The sequence below is a fragment of the Orcinus orca genome, chromosome 1 (assembly GCF_937001465.1).
Source record: "Orcinus orca chromosome 1, mOrcOrc1.1, whole genome shotgun sequence".
Classification (NCBI taxonomy): domain Eukaryota; kingdom Metazoa; phylum Chordata; class Mammalia; order Artiodactyla; family Delphinidae; genus Orcinus; species Orcinus orca.
This window is the reverse complement of record NC_064559.1, coordinates 30,998,581-31,010,970: the sequence shown is the minus strand read 5'-3', so window position 1 is coordinate 31,010,970 and position 12,390 is coordinate 30,998,581. Positions and strand designations below refer to the sequence as shown.

The window sequence follows — 12,390 nt, the reverse complement described above, 5'->3', positions numbered from 1 at the left end:
CAGGGGACCTCCCTGGTGGCGGGGCAGTGGTTAGGAATCGGCTTGCCAATGCAGGAGACACGGGTTCGAGCCCTGGTCCAGGAAGATCCCACATGCCTCGGACCAACTAAGCCCATGTGTCACAACTACTGAGCCTATGCTCTAGAGCCCACGAGCCACAGCTACTGAGCCTGTGTGCCACGACTACTGAATCCTGTGTGCCTAGAGCCCGTGCTCTGCAACGAGAAGCCACCGCAATGAGAAGCCCGCGTATGGCAACCAAGAGTAACCCCCGCTCGCCGCAACTAGAGAAAAGCCTGTGCCCAGCAACAGACCCAACACAGCCAAAAATAAATAAATGAATGAATGAATTAAAAAAAAAAAAGATGTCTCCTCAGTTGCAAGAAAGTGTGTGCGTTTCTCCTGGTCCACATCCATGCCAGCTCTTGACATCATCAGATGTTTACATTTTTTCTGATCCAATGTATGGAAATGCAAGATCATTTTCGTTAGAATTTGCATTTCTCTGATTGCAGGTGAGTTGGATCATTCTTGTTTCATGTTAATTGAATTTCTTCTGTGACTTGCCTATTTTCACCCTTCACTCATTTTGCTTTTGAGTAGTCTTTATTTTATTTAGGCTTTTCCTTTGTGTATAGTGTGCGATAGGTATGTTATTTTATTTTTTCCCACATGATTGATCAGTTTTGCCACCAATTATTGAAGTGTTTGTCCTTTCCCCACAAATTTGTAATGTCATATGCAGTTTCCATGTAGGAATGGTTTCATTTTGCAAATTTTTGTTTGGTGTTTTTGATCTATTTGCCCATCACTGAACCAACATTAATTATAATAGGCACAGTCATAACTTATAATAAGCTTTCTTACATGGCAGGGAATATTCTTTTACCTTGTTCTTTTTCTCTGAAAGCATCTCTTCATATAAATTTTAAAATTCATTTGCGAAAACCCTGTAGAGATTTTGGTTGGAAATACTGTGAGTTCAGAGATTCATTGGAAGAGAACGGACATTTTTACAATATTGAATCTTCCAATAAACAAGATATAGCTCTACATTTATATGTCTCCTTTTATTTATTTTGATTAGTCTCAGATTATTGTTTTACAGGTTTAGATTTACTCCTAAGAATCTTATGGGTTTGGGTACTATTATATTGATGATATGTAGAAATGCAATTTGGTTTTCTAAAACTCTATTTTTAGTTCTAGTAATTTATCGATTCTCTGGATTTTCTATGATAACTGTGATAATTGGTCATTTGGGAATTATAGTTTAGTTTCTTTTTTTCCAACTTTTGCACTGTTCTTTTTTCATCTCTTACTGCTGAGGCTTAAACTTCTAACACAGTGATGAATGTAAGTTGTGATAACAGGTACCTTTGATTTGTTCTTGACTTTAAAAGTCATGCTTCTAACAATTCACAACTAAGTACCATGTTTGCATAGGGTTTTGGTAGATAACCTTTACCAGATTAAGGAAGTTCCTTTTTATTCAAAAAGCTTTTTGTTTTGTTTTAATCAAAAGTGAATATTATCACTTGTGGTGTGGGCTACGTTAATATATTTCTGCACTTATGCGCATAACTGAGATTATCTCTAAGTTTCCTTCATATTCCTTCCACAACATAAAGATTACACTATGAAGATTAGCTTCATAAATTTTGTCGGTACACATTCTTTTTCTAGTAACTGAAATTGATTCTGTAAAATAGGATTATCTCCTTGTTGGCAGTTTGACTGAACTTTCCTGTGAAACTGTCCAGGCCTGATAGTGTTTTTGTAGGAAGGATTTTAACCTTTGAATGAATGTATTTAAAGGTTAAAAGTCTATTCAGGCTTCCTACTTCTCTTGAGTCAGTTTTTTTGTTTGTTTGTTTGTTTGTTTTTCCTATACGTGGGCCTCTCACTGTTGTGGCGCAGGCTCAGCAGCCATGGCTCACGGGCCCAGCCGCTCCACGGCATGTGGGATCTTCCCGGACCAGGGCACGAACCCATGTCCCCTGCATCGGCAGGCGGACTCTCAACCACTGTGCCACCAGGGAAGCCCTTTTTTTCCTTTTTTAATGTGACTATTTAAGGCCATAAACTTCTCTCTAAGAACTCCTTAGTCTTTGACCCACAAATGCTGATGTGTATTATTTTTCAGTTATAAGAATTGTCTAGTTTATATTATTACTTCTTTCTTGACACGATAATTATTTGTGCTTTTATTAAGAAAAATTTCAAAGCACTGTGTTCCGAGAGCACATCCTATGTAAGATATTGATTATTTGATATGTGTTAGGATTTTTATTGTGCTCCTGTGTGATGTATTTTATATATGTTCCATGCATGCTTGGACAGACTGGATTTTATCTAATTATTTGTTGCAAGGTTCTTTATATGTGCATTTGATTGAGGTTGATACGTGTTTTTTCCAAACATCTGTATCTTTTCCAATTTTTATCTGCTTTCTATGTCCATTACTGAGAGAGGCATGTTCATACCTCAACAATATGCTTGTTCATGTTTCAGTTTCTCCTTGTACTTTGGACAACTTTGGCTTTGTATACTCTGAAGCTATGTTATTAGGTGCCTGCAAGTTTAGTGTTATTATATTTTTCTGGAAAATTGTTTCCTCTTATCATTTGATAGTTACTCTCTTTGTCCCTGATAATGCTCTTTGGCTTAATCATGGAGCTTTCTTTTGTTAGAATTTACCTAACATAGCTTTTCCCATCTTACCTTTTCACCCTTTTGGTGTCCTTACATTTTAAGTTTCCTGCTTATTGATGAGAGACAAACAGGTCGTCCTTGAGGCTCATTCCCTCCTACATTTGGTAGCTTAAGGAGAAAGTACCAGCAGATTAACTCGATGGAAGGACAGGCTGATATCACATCCTAGTAGTGCCAGCTTCCTCTTCCTAATAAGTCCATTTCTTCCATCAAGAAGGTCCCACTGTTTTGCTGTAAAATAGATGTTCCTTGCCTCTCCTTCCAACATCCCTAGAAATATGTAGAACAATAAAGGGGGGGCCTCTTTTTGGATCCTGTGACACATCACAAAGTCCCCACTTGAGCACATTTCTCTGCAGGATAATGAGAGATGGGAAGATCGTGTGCCCTCTGTTGTTCTCGGCCTCTATGTTTCCTCAACAAACAGCACTTTAATTTTCCATCACATGTACCTAGTGGTATATATTAGTCTGCTCAGGCTGCCAGGACAAACACCATAGACTGGGTGGCATAAACAACAGAAATGAATTTTCTCCTAGTTCTGGAGGCTGAAAATCCATGATCAAGGCTCCAGATGACTCAGTTTGTGGTGAGAGCTCTCTTCCTGGCTTGCAGACAGATGTTTTCTCGCTGTGTCTTCACATGGCCTTTCCTTGGTGTGCACATGTGCACACGCACACACGCACACACACACACACACACACACACACACACCAAGCTCCCCGATAAGAACACTAATTCTATCAGATCAGGGCCCCACCCTTATGACCTCATTTAACCTTAATTCTTCCTTAAAGACCCTACCTCCAAATAGAGCCATACAAAAGGCTTGAGAAAAACTCCAGTATAAGCAGTGAGAGGTAAGGTAAATGATGTAAGGTTATTTTTATATTTATTTAAATTTAGAGAATTTATCAGAAACATTTAGTCAAATATCTCCTAATAAATTTGGTATGAAAATCTGAACATGCGCTAAGTCGACTATCACATGAAGCGTTAATCATTCTGTTATTACTCTAATGTTAGCCAAGAAGGGTTTCATCTTGCATAACATCTATAATATACAGCAAAGTAGATGAGGAGATCATCTTAATGCATTCTGTAACTCATTCCTTAAAATTAAATATCAATTAAAATCGTTTTGCCTAAATTCTAAAGTGTCTCTTAAAGGAACTTTGAAATTACTACTCTTTTTAAAAAAATAAGTTTATTTATTTATTTGTTTATTTTTGGCTGCATTGGGTCTTCGTTGCTGTGCTTGGGCTTTCTCTAGTTGCAGCGAGCGAGGGCTACTCTTCATTGTGGTGCACAGGCTTCTCATTGCGGTGGCTTCTCTTTGTTGCAGAGCGAGGGCTTCAGTAGTTGTGGCTCGCGGGCTTAGTTGTTCCGCGTGTGGCATGTGGGATCTTCCTGGACCAGGGCTCAAACCCGTGTCCCCTGCATTGGCAGGAGGATTCTTTTTTTTTTTTTTTTTTTGGCAGGAGGATTCTTAACCACTGCACCACCAGGTAAGTCCTGGAATTACTACTCTTATTCAATATTCAGAGAGGGAAATTTTGATGACAAATCAATAACATATTGCTTTAAATATTTTATAGAAAGTGTTTTAAATAAGATACTTGAAATGATAACCACTTTTTCAATAATCAATTTCCAGTACTTGCATTTAGGTGCAACTTTGCCTACCAAAAACCTTGAAAGAGCCGACGTACATCTACACTAGCAATAAAAACTGTCGTAAGTCCTTTAAGTGGTGCTTGGGTGAAATCAACTTCTAAATACTCAGCTACAATGAATGGCAGGGTTTCTTAATCAGAACTGTTTTGGTTTTGGGCAATAGAAATCTACTCAAGCCATCTTGAAAATATACTATATAAAGGGTTTATTATAAGTAATTAGGTTATCACAAGGAACCTCAAGAATGGGGTAATGTGAAGAATTAGACAACTAAACAAGAAAACTAAATTAGAAAACTAAGCCTCTGCATTCTTACTTGGGGACTCTGTGGTTTCCTGTGTTCATCACATTTCTCTCTTTCTCTCTGCAGACCTCTTTCCCTGTGCTCATAGTCAAACATTTGCCCCCATTTGCTCTCAAGTATAATCATAACGTAAACCTGAAAATGTATGAAAGGACTCTCTAATTTCAGGTAGTCATATCTAACAACTAGGCTCAAAGCTCAGGAGTAAAGGTGATTTTTTCAACAATTATCTAAAAAGTTTAGAATTCTTATTTTCATTCACCAAACTCAGGAAGGAAACTATTAATTTTCGAGTTGGTTTATTGCTGGAGTTTCATGAGATTAAAAGCAAGTTTGAGGGATGTGATGGTTTCTTTTTCCAAATCACCATATTTGGAAATATAAGACATGCTCCAATTTTACAAAGAAATCTTTCATTGGGAAAATTAAATACTTGTCATCACACGTGTATTGATCCTGCCTTGCTTTCCACCCCTTCTTCCCGGGACCCCTTCATCAGTCCCCGGCCTCTGGCCCCCGTTGCTTTTTGCCTGCGTCCCAGGCAGGACTGCTCACTCTTAACTGTCCCTCCTGAGATACTAGCTGAGGTCAGAGCCCGGGCTTTCCACCACCAGGGATAAAGATCACGTGTCGGACATGTTGCTTTAAACACTACAAATTAACTTTAAACAAGTGAGGGGAAGATGGAGGTTGGGCTGACTTATCTGTGGAATAGGCAAATTCAGATCCAGGTGATGACAGGTAATCTAGACAATTCCATTTCTGGACTTGTTTTCCTGAATTAGCCAGACAATTAACTCGGCAATTAAAGCTCACCAGATAGTCTCATCATCTTTCATTCGGCAGCTTCTCGAGACAAAGCATGGCTACTTGCTGCATCGGGAGCAAATGCTGATTTTGTACTTAACCTGCCCTGTGCCGTCATAGGGCACAGAAGACTCCTGGTGACTAACAGAGAAAGAATTGGAAAACGGGAGTTAGGTACAAGTTTCAGCCTTTAGAGGATGAGGAGCCTTTGGGTTAAGTCTCTCCTTACATCGTTTGAATCTTTGAAATGAATCACGACTGATTCATGGCCCAGCTATTTTATTTTATTTATTTTTTTACTTTATTTATTTATTTATTTATGGCTGTGTTGGGTCTTCGTTGCTGCGCGCGGGCTTTCTCTAGTCGTGGCGAGCGGGGGCTACTCTTCGTTGCGGTGCGCGGGCTTCTCATTGCGGTGGTTTCTCTTGTCGCGGCGCACGGGCTCTAGGCGCGTGGGCTTCAGTAGTTGTGGCTCACAGCCTCAGTAGTTGTGGCTCGCAGGCTCAGTAGTTGTGGCGCATGGGCTTTGTTGCTCTGCGGCATGTGGGATCTTCCCAGACCAGGGCTCGAACCCATGTCCCTTGCACTGGCAGGTGGATTATTAACCACTGCGCCACCAGGGAAGCCCCCCAGCTATTTTATGTCTAAAGGACTGACATCTTGATTTTTAAATTGACAACAGTAAAAAGTGAAAGTCTTTCTTTGAGAAACTGGTATCCTTTCAGATCATTTCTGTATCTCTCCAGAAATGATGTTGCAAAAGGCTAATGATATATAATCAGATTTACAGAGCAAATCAGTTCACATCATTTCATTTGGTTCTACTAATATGTTTACTGGTTATGCAGAGGAAAATATATTGTTGTTCCCGTCTCAGAAATAGAGAAAGTGGCACAAAGCCCTTTTAGAGTCCTGGCCCACAGATCGCTGGCAAAACAGGGAGTGAGCCGGTGGAGCCCCGCCCCCCATGGTTTGAAGTGCTATCTTTTCCCCTATTTCCTGGCTCTTCTGTGTTGAAACGCTTCATGCCTTCAGTCGGGAAATGCCTTCATTAGAAATACAGTTTAGTCATTCTGGCCTTTCGGAAGTGGTTGTAAAATGACCGATCCTCGTGTTTTGGTTTGTGTTGGGATGTTTCAGGGCTGGGCGGTCCAGGAGATAATTTATGGGCAATAAGGACTTGCAGGAAGCTCCCAGGAGGCGGGAAAGCACTGAATTATCAGCACCGGCAACACCACCAACAAACACTCCCGAGAATCTACTGCAGGCTAAGTCTGGAGACAGAAGACCAAAACAGACAAACACATAATCATGATGTAAACACTGCCCTCAAGGAGTTTCTAATGAGGTGTGGGGCATAATCGTAAACGTAGATGACAACGTAAAGTAATAGGCAAGGTGTACGGTGAGCACTTTTTTCAAGTGAAATTTGGGTGGTGTGGACTAAGGGTACTTATGGGGGTGGAACCTCTTATTTTATTGCCAGTCAGCAGATGGAGCTCAGAAGAAGGGGTGATTCTTAAGCACCTGGGCTGGTTGGTTAGACCTTGTGGAGGAGGCGTGGCTTGAAAGGAAGCCTTCAAAGAACATTGGAGCATAGACAGGCAGAAAGGAGGTAAGGAAGGCATAACAACAAAACAGGAGATGGCGTGGGTGTGGGACTTCCGCGTAATGTTAGTTGGAATAGAGGGAATAAGTCATTAAGAAATAAACTTGGGGGCTTCCCTGGTGGCGCAGTGGTTAAGAATCCGCCTGCCAAGGTAGGGGACACGGGTTCGAGCCCTGGTCCAGGAAGATCCCACGTGCCACGGAGCAACTAAGCCTGTGCGCCACAACTACTGAGCCTGCGCTCTAGAGCCCGTGAGCCACAACTACTGAGCCCATGTGCCACAACTACTGAAGCCCGCGCACCTAGAGCTCGTGCTCTGCAATGAGAAGCCCACGCACCGCAGCGAAAAGTAGCCCCCGCTCACCGCAACTAGAGAAAGCCCGCGCGCAGCAACGAAGACCCGATGCAGCCAAAAATAAACAAATAAAATAACTAAATTTAAAAGAAAGAAACTTGAAGAGCACGTAAGGGCCAGATGGTAGAGGGCTTTGAATGCCAGCTAAGGACATACGAGTTTACAGGTAGCGAATGGGCTGAACTTGGTTGGATGCAATTAGGAAGTGATTTTACTTATCACCACTTGCTGAAAACATACTCCAAATAGGAATTCTCTTCTTCACCCCTTGAGTGACTTTTTGAGCAAGGTCCATAGTTTTCAGGGAAACTTAGGGCTTTGAGTAAATATAAATAAACATGCCAATCCCTCATCCGGTCAGAGCTCTTCTCTTGCCCTCAGCTCAGGCCAGACCTCTGGTTTGGGAGCCAGCAATGGGTGGGCGTCTGGTCTGTTCCTGCTCTATATCCTACCCACCACTGCGCTTGGCTTCTTTAGGGTTGGAGACGGTGGCAGGTAAGGGATTAGAGGGAAAGTGGCAAAGTCTGTTTCTCACATCTGGTGATGTCTGTAATTCTCATTTGGCCACCTAATGGGTGGTGCGCATCCAAGTGCTGGCTCTTTCACACAGCATGTAGCGAGGTCTTTGGAAGTCCCACTGGATGTCCTGTGACAGCACTGTTCCTGGCCTTTATCACATGCATCCCCTGGTGGGTCACCCAGAGTATCCCTCTGTAGGGATCTAGGCAGATGGTTCTCTTGGATGGGGCTCCTCCAAGATCATCCTTTCCCAGCTACTCGCCATGGGACTCACTTTGTCCACCGGAAACATTGCACATCCTTGCTCCAGGATGGGACGATGCTCTCCGGAACAGCAGGCTGTTCCCACTGCTGCCTTTTCTTCCTGCCCTGACACCATGGGCAACTCCAGCTCAGCTCCCCACCCGATGAATTTTCCAGGGGAGAGTTAGACATTAGTCCCTACCTTCGTCCTGTATGACCCAATTTCCTGGGGACATTTTCTCCCCCAAATGTTATGTTCCCACATTAGTAGCAAAACAGCCGGCTGGAAAGTGAGATTCCAATCTCCCCTCTTGTAGATAGCGCCAATCTCTATAAATGGGTCAACTGGGATCCCTTCTTTTGGTTTGGAGGTGGGAGGCGAAGCAAAACTACAAGACTTTCTACTCACACTTGAGTTCCCTTACTACCAAGAATCTCACTGAGGAATCTCTTCTGTTATAAAGGTTGGAAATGGGGGATGGTATTGATTATTGATGGATCCGTTTGGTCACTCCTTAGTCCTGCAGGGATGTGTCTAGTCTCTTTCTTAAATATGGGTGCATTGTCACCCGTTGTCCAAGCCTTGAGGCTTTCACTGAAATATTGAGACAAAATCTCCTCTCACATCCTGTGACATGGGAAGTGGGAGTCCAAGGAGGAGGAAGACACGAGGAAAGGGAACACATTTAAGTTCTCTTCATTGCAATTTGCCTAGGACTCTAGTGGTCTGTCTATGAGCTTCTGCAAACCGTCCTAAATAATTCCATTGGCTTGTTGGCTCGTTGGGCTGTGGCTGCCTGAACTGAACTGGAGTGAGCACTCACAGGCCCTAAAGATTGCAGTTCTGTCTCTTTGCATCATCGGTATCACATGTCCAGCCACACGAGTCCATCTACCTCTCCTGCTTCGCATTAAGAATCATTCTGATGCTTTATTTTCGAGCAGTTGCTATCTAATATTCTTTCAAGCTGAGATTAAATGAATATTTATGCACCTAAATGTGGGTATTATTTTCTCTCCCAAGTTATGTTCCTCAAAGTACATCCGTTTTCAGCCACGAATGCCTGTATCCCATCTCCAAAATGAGTTTTCAGTACATTCCTCTTTGATGTGTGCTCTCCACAAAGATTATGGCATGCATTTGAGGCGTCATGTGGGAAAACTTGGGGTTTATGTTTTTTTAATTTTTAAAAATGTTTTGAACACTTCTAATAACAAGTGCAATAACATGGAACGAACATATATAAAAGACAAAGCTAATTGTCTCCTCTTTTTTCTACCTCTGCCCCAACGCCATCCATTCACTGCTGCTACCCTGAGATAACCTACGTCAGTATTTTAACACATATACAAACATATATTCAGATAGGTTGGGGGCTTATCTGTTATCATACTTTATACAGTTCCAGATTTTCCAAGATTCAGTACTGAATCCCAACTTGCTTTTAAGTACCCTCAGCCCATGCAGCGCAACTTACATTTTGTTAATCTGACAGTTTATCATAGATCTCTCTGCAAGTTAGTAGATCTACGTCTGTAACAATGTTTTCTACTTTCTTCACACATAATCTCCCTCACACATGCCATTTTACATAGAAGAGTTTATTCCGTGTATACTAGAGTACGTTCACTTTGCTTAGTCTTTCCATATTATTTATTTATCTGCATCCTCTCCTTCTCTCCTCTCCTGATCCCCCATCCCTCTGATCACCCCCTTCTCCTCCAGGGAATTTGTGCAAACAAGATGATGCATATTTTTCTGTGTTTTTCTCCAGACATATAACTATACATAGATATGTAGATTGTAAACCATTATTTGCTTTGCAAAAATGCGATTATATTATATACTCTGCTCTCAAACCTTAGTTTTGTCTTGCAGTAACGTCTCATCCAAATCCCTTTGTGTCGACTGGCAGAATGCTAATGCATTCTTCTTCATGGCTGCACAATATTTCACAGTGTGAATGAATGTAACATATTCAGCCATTCCTCTCTCAGTGGACACTTTGTTTCAAATCTTTTTCACTATGAATGACCGCATGCGGGATCTTCATTGAGGTATGCAGGATCTTTTGTTGTGACACACAGGCTTCTCTCTAGTTGTGGCATGCAGGTTTTCTCTTCTCTAGTTGTGGTGCGCCGGTTCCAGAGTGGGTGGGCTCTGTAGTTTGCGGTACACGGGCTCTAGTTGGGGTGCACGAGCTCAGTTGCTGTGGCACGCGGGCTCAGCTTCCCCGCGGCATGTGGGATCTTAGTTCCCTGACGAGGGATCAGACCCATGTCCCCTGCATTGTAAGGCAGATTCTTTACCACTGGATCACCAGGGAAGTCCCCTATTTCTGAGTTCTTTATTCTAAACCATTGAACTACGTGTCTTTCCCTCTTCCAAATCCACACTCTCTTAGTCACTGTAGCTAGATTACAAGCCTTACTATCAGGTAGAGTGATTCCTCCCCTTTTCTTCTTCTTTGTCAAGATAGTTTAGCTATTCTAGGATGTGTTCCATATAAATTTTAGAATAAGCTTGTCTGTGTCTTAAAAAATCTTTGCTGGGATTTTGATAGGAACTCCATTGAAGCTACAGGTTGATTTGGGGAGAATTGACATCTTTACTGTTTGGTCTCCCAGTCCGTGAACACAGAATGTCACTTTATTTATTTAGGTCTTCTTTTATTTCATCAACATTTTACAATTTTCAGTGTACAGATCATCTACATGTTTTGTTAAATATATACCTAAGTATTTCATTTTCTTTGGGGTGATTCTAAATGGTATGGTGGTGTTGTGGGGTTTTTTTTTTCAGTACGCGGGCCTTTCACTGTTGTGGCCTCTCCCGTTGTGGAGCACAGGCTCCGGACGCGCAGGCTCAGTGGCCACGGCTCACGGGCCCAACCGCTCCGCGGCATGTGGGATCTTACCGGACCGGGGCACAAACCCGTGTCCCCTGCATTGGCAGGCGGACTCTCAACCACTGCGCCACCAGGGAAGCCCGGTATTGTGTTTTAAATTTCTTTTCCACATGTTTATTGTTAGTATGTGGAGATACCCTGTGTTTTGTGTGTTGATCTCTTATCCTATGATCCTGCTGAACTCAGTTCTAGGGTTTGTTTGTTTGTTGCAGATTCCTTGGGATTTTTGATTTTCTATGTACACAATCGTGTTATCTGCAAATGGGGATAATTTTATTTCTTCCATTCCAGATGATATGCTTTTTATTTTATTCTTGCCCTAGAGCAGCGACTAGACTTTCCAGTACTACGTTGAATAATAAAATAGTAATAAAAGGGGACATCCTTGTCTTGTTCCCAATATTAAGGAGAAAGCATTTGGTCTTTCACCATTAAGTGACATTTTAGCCATAGGATTTTGTAGATTCTTTGTGAAGATGAGTTAATTCCTCTATTCCTATCTTGCTGAGAGTTTTTTTTTTTTAAATCATAAATGGGTGTTGGATTTTGTCAAATGCCTTTTCTTTGTTAATTGATATGATCATTATGATCCTATGATTTTTCTTCTTTAGTCTGTTGATATAGTGATTACATTGATGGATTTTCAAATGTTGAACCAGTCTTACATACCCAGAGTAAATCCCACTTGGTCATGGTGGCTAATTTGTTTTAGATACTATGTTGGAATCAATTTGCTAACATTTTGTCAGAATTTTTGTATCTAAGTTCAAGAGAGATACTTGTCTGCGGTTTTGTTTTGTTTTACTGTCTTGGATTTTATATCAAAGTAATACTGGCCTCCTAACACATGAGTCAGGAAATATTCCTTCTGTTTCTATTTTCTCGAAAAGACTATGTAAAACTGGTATTAATTCTTCTTTAAATGTTTGATGATCTCTCCAGTGAAGACATCTGGGACTGGATTTCTTCTAGGGAATTTTAAATTACAAATTCAGTTTTTTAATGGCTGTAGAATGATTTAGTTTCTCTATTTCACCTTCATTGAATTTTGGTAGTTGGTGGTTTTTAAGAAATTTGTCCATTTCTTTTAAGTTGTCAAACTTATGAACATAAAGCTGTTCATGGGATTCCTTGAAGGATTTAGAGTAGCATCCCTGATATTGTTTTGTGTCAGCTCTCTTTACTTTTGTCAGTCTTGCTAGAGATGATCAATTTTAGTGATTTTTTTTTTTTTTAAGAACCAGCTTTTTGT

The 12,390-nt window shown here is 41.3% G+C and overlaps 1 long non-coding RNA gene across 1 annotated transcript in view; it reads right to left on the bottom strand.

Annotated features, from left to right (window-relative positions):
• The window catches only part of LOC125962759 (uncharacterized), a 146,282-nt gene that overhangs the window by 10,946 nt on the left and 122,946 nt on the right, over nt 1-12,390 (bottom strand). The window lies entirely within an intron of this gene.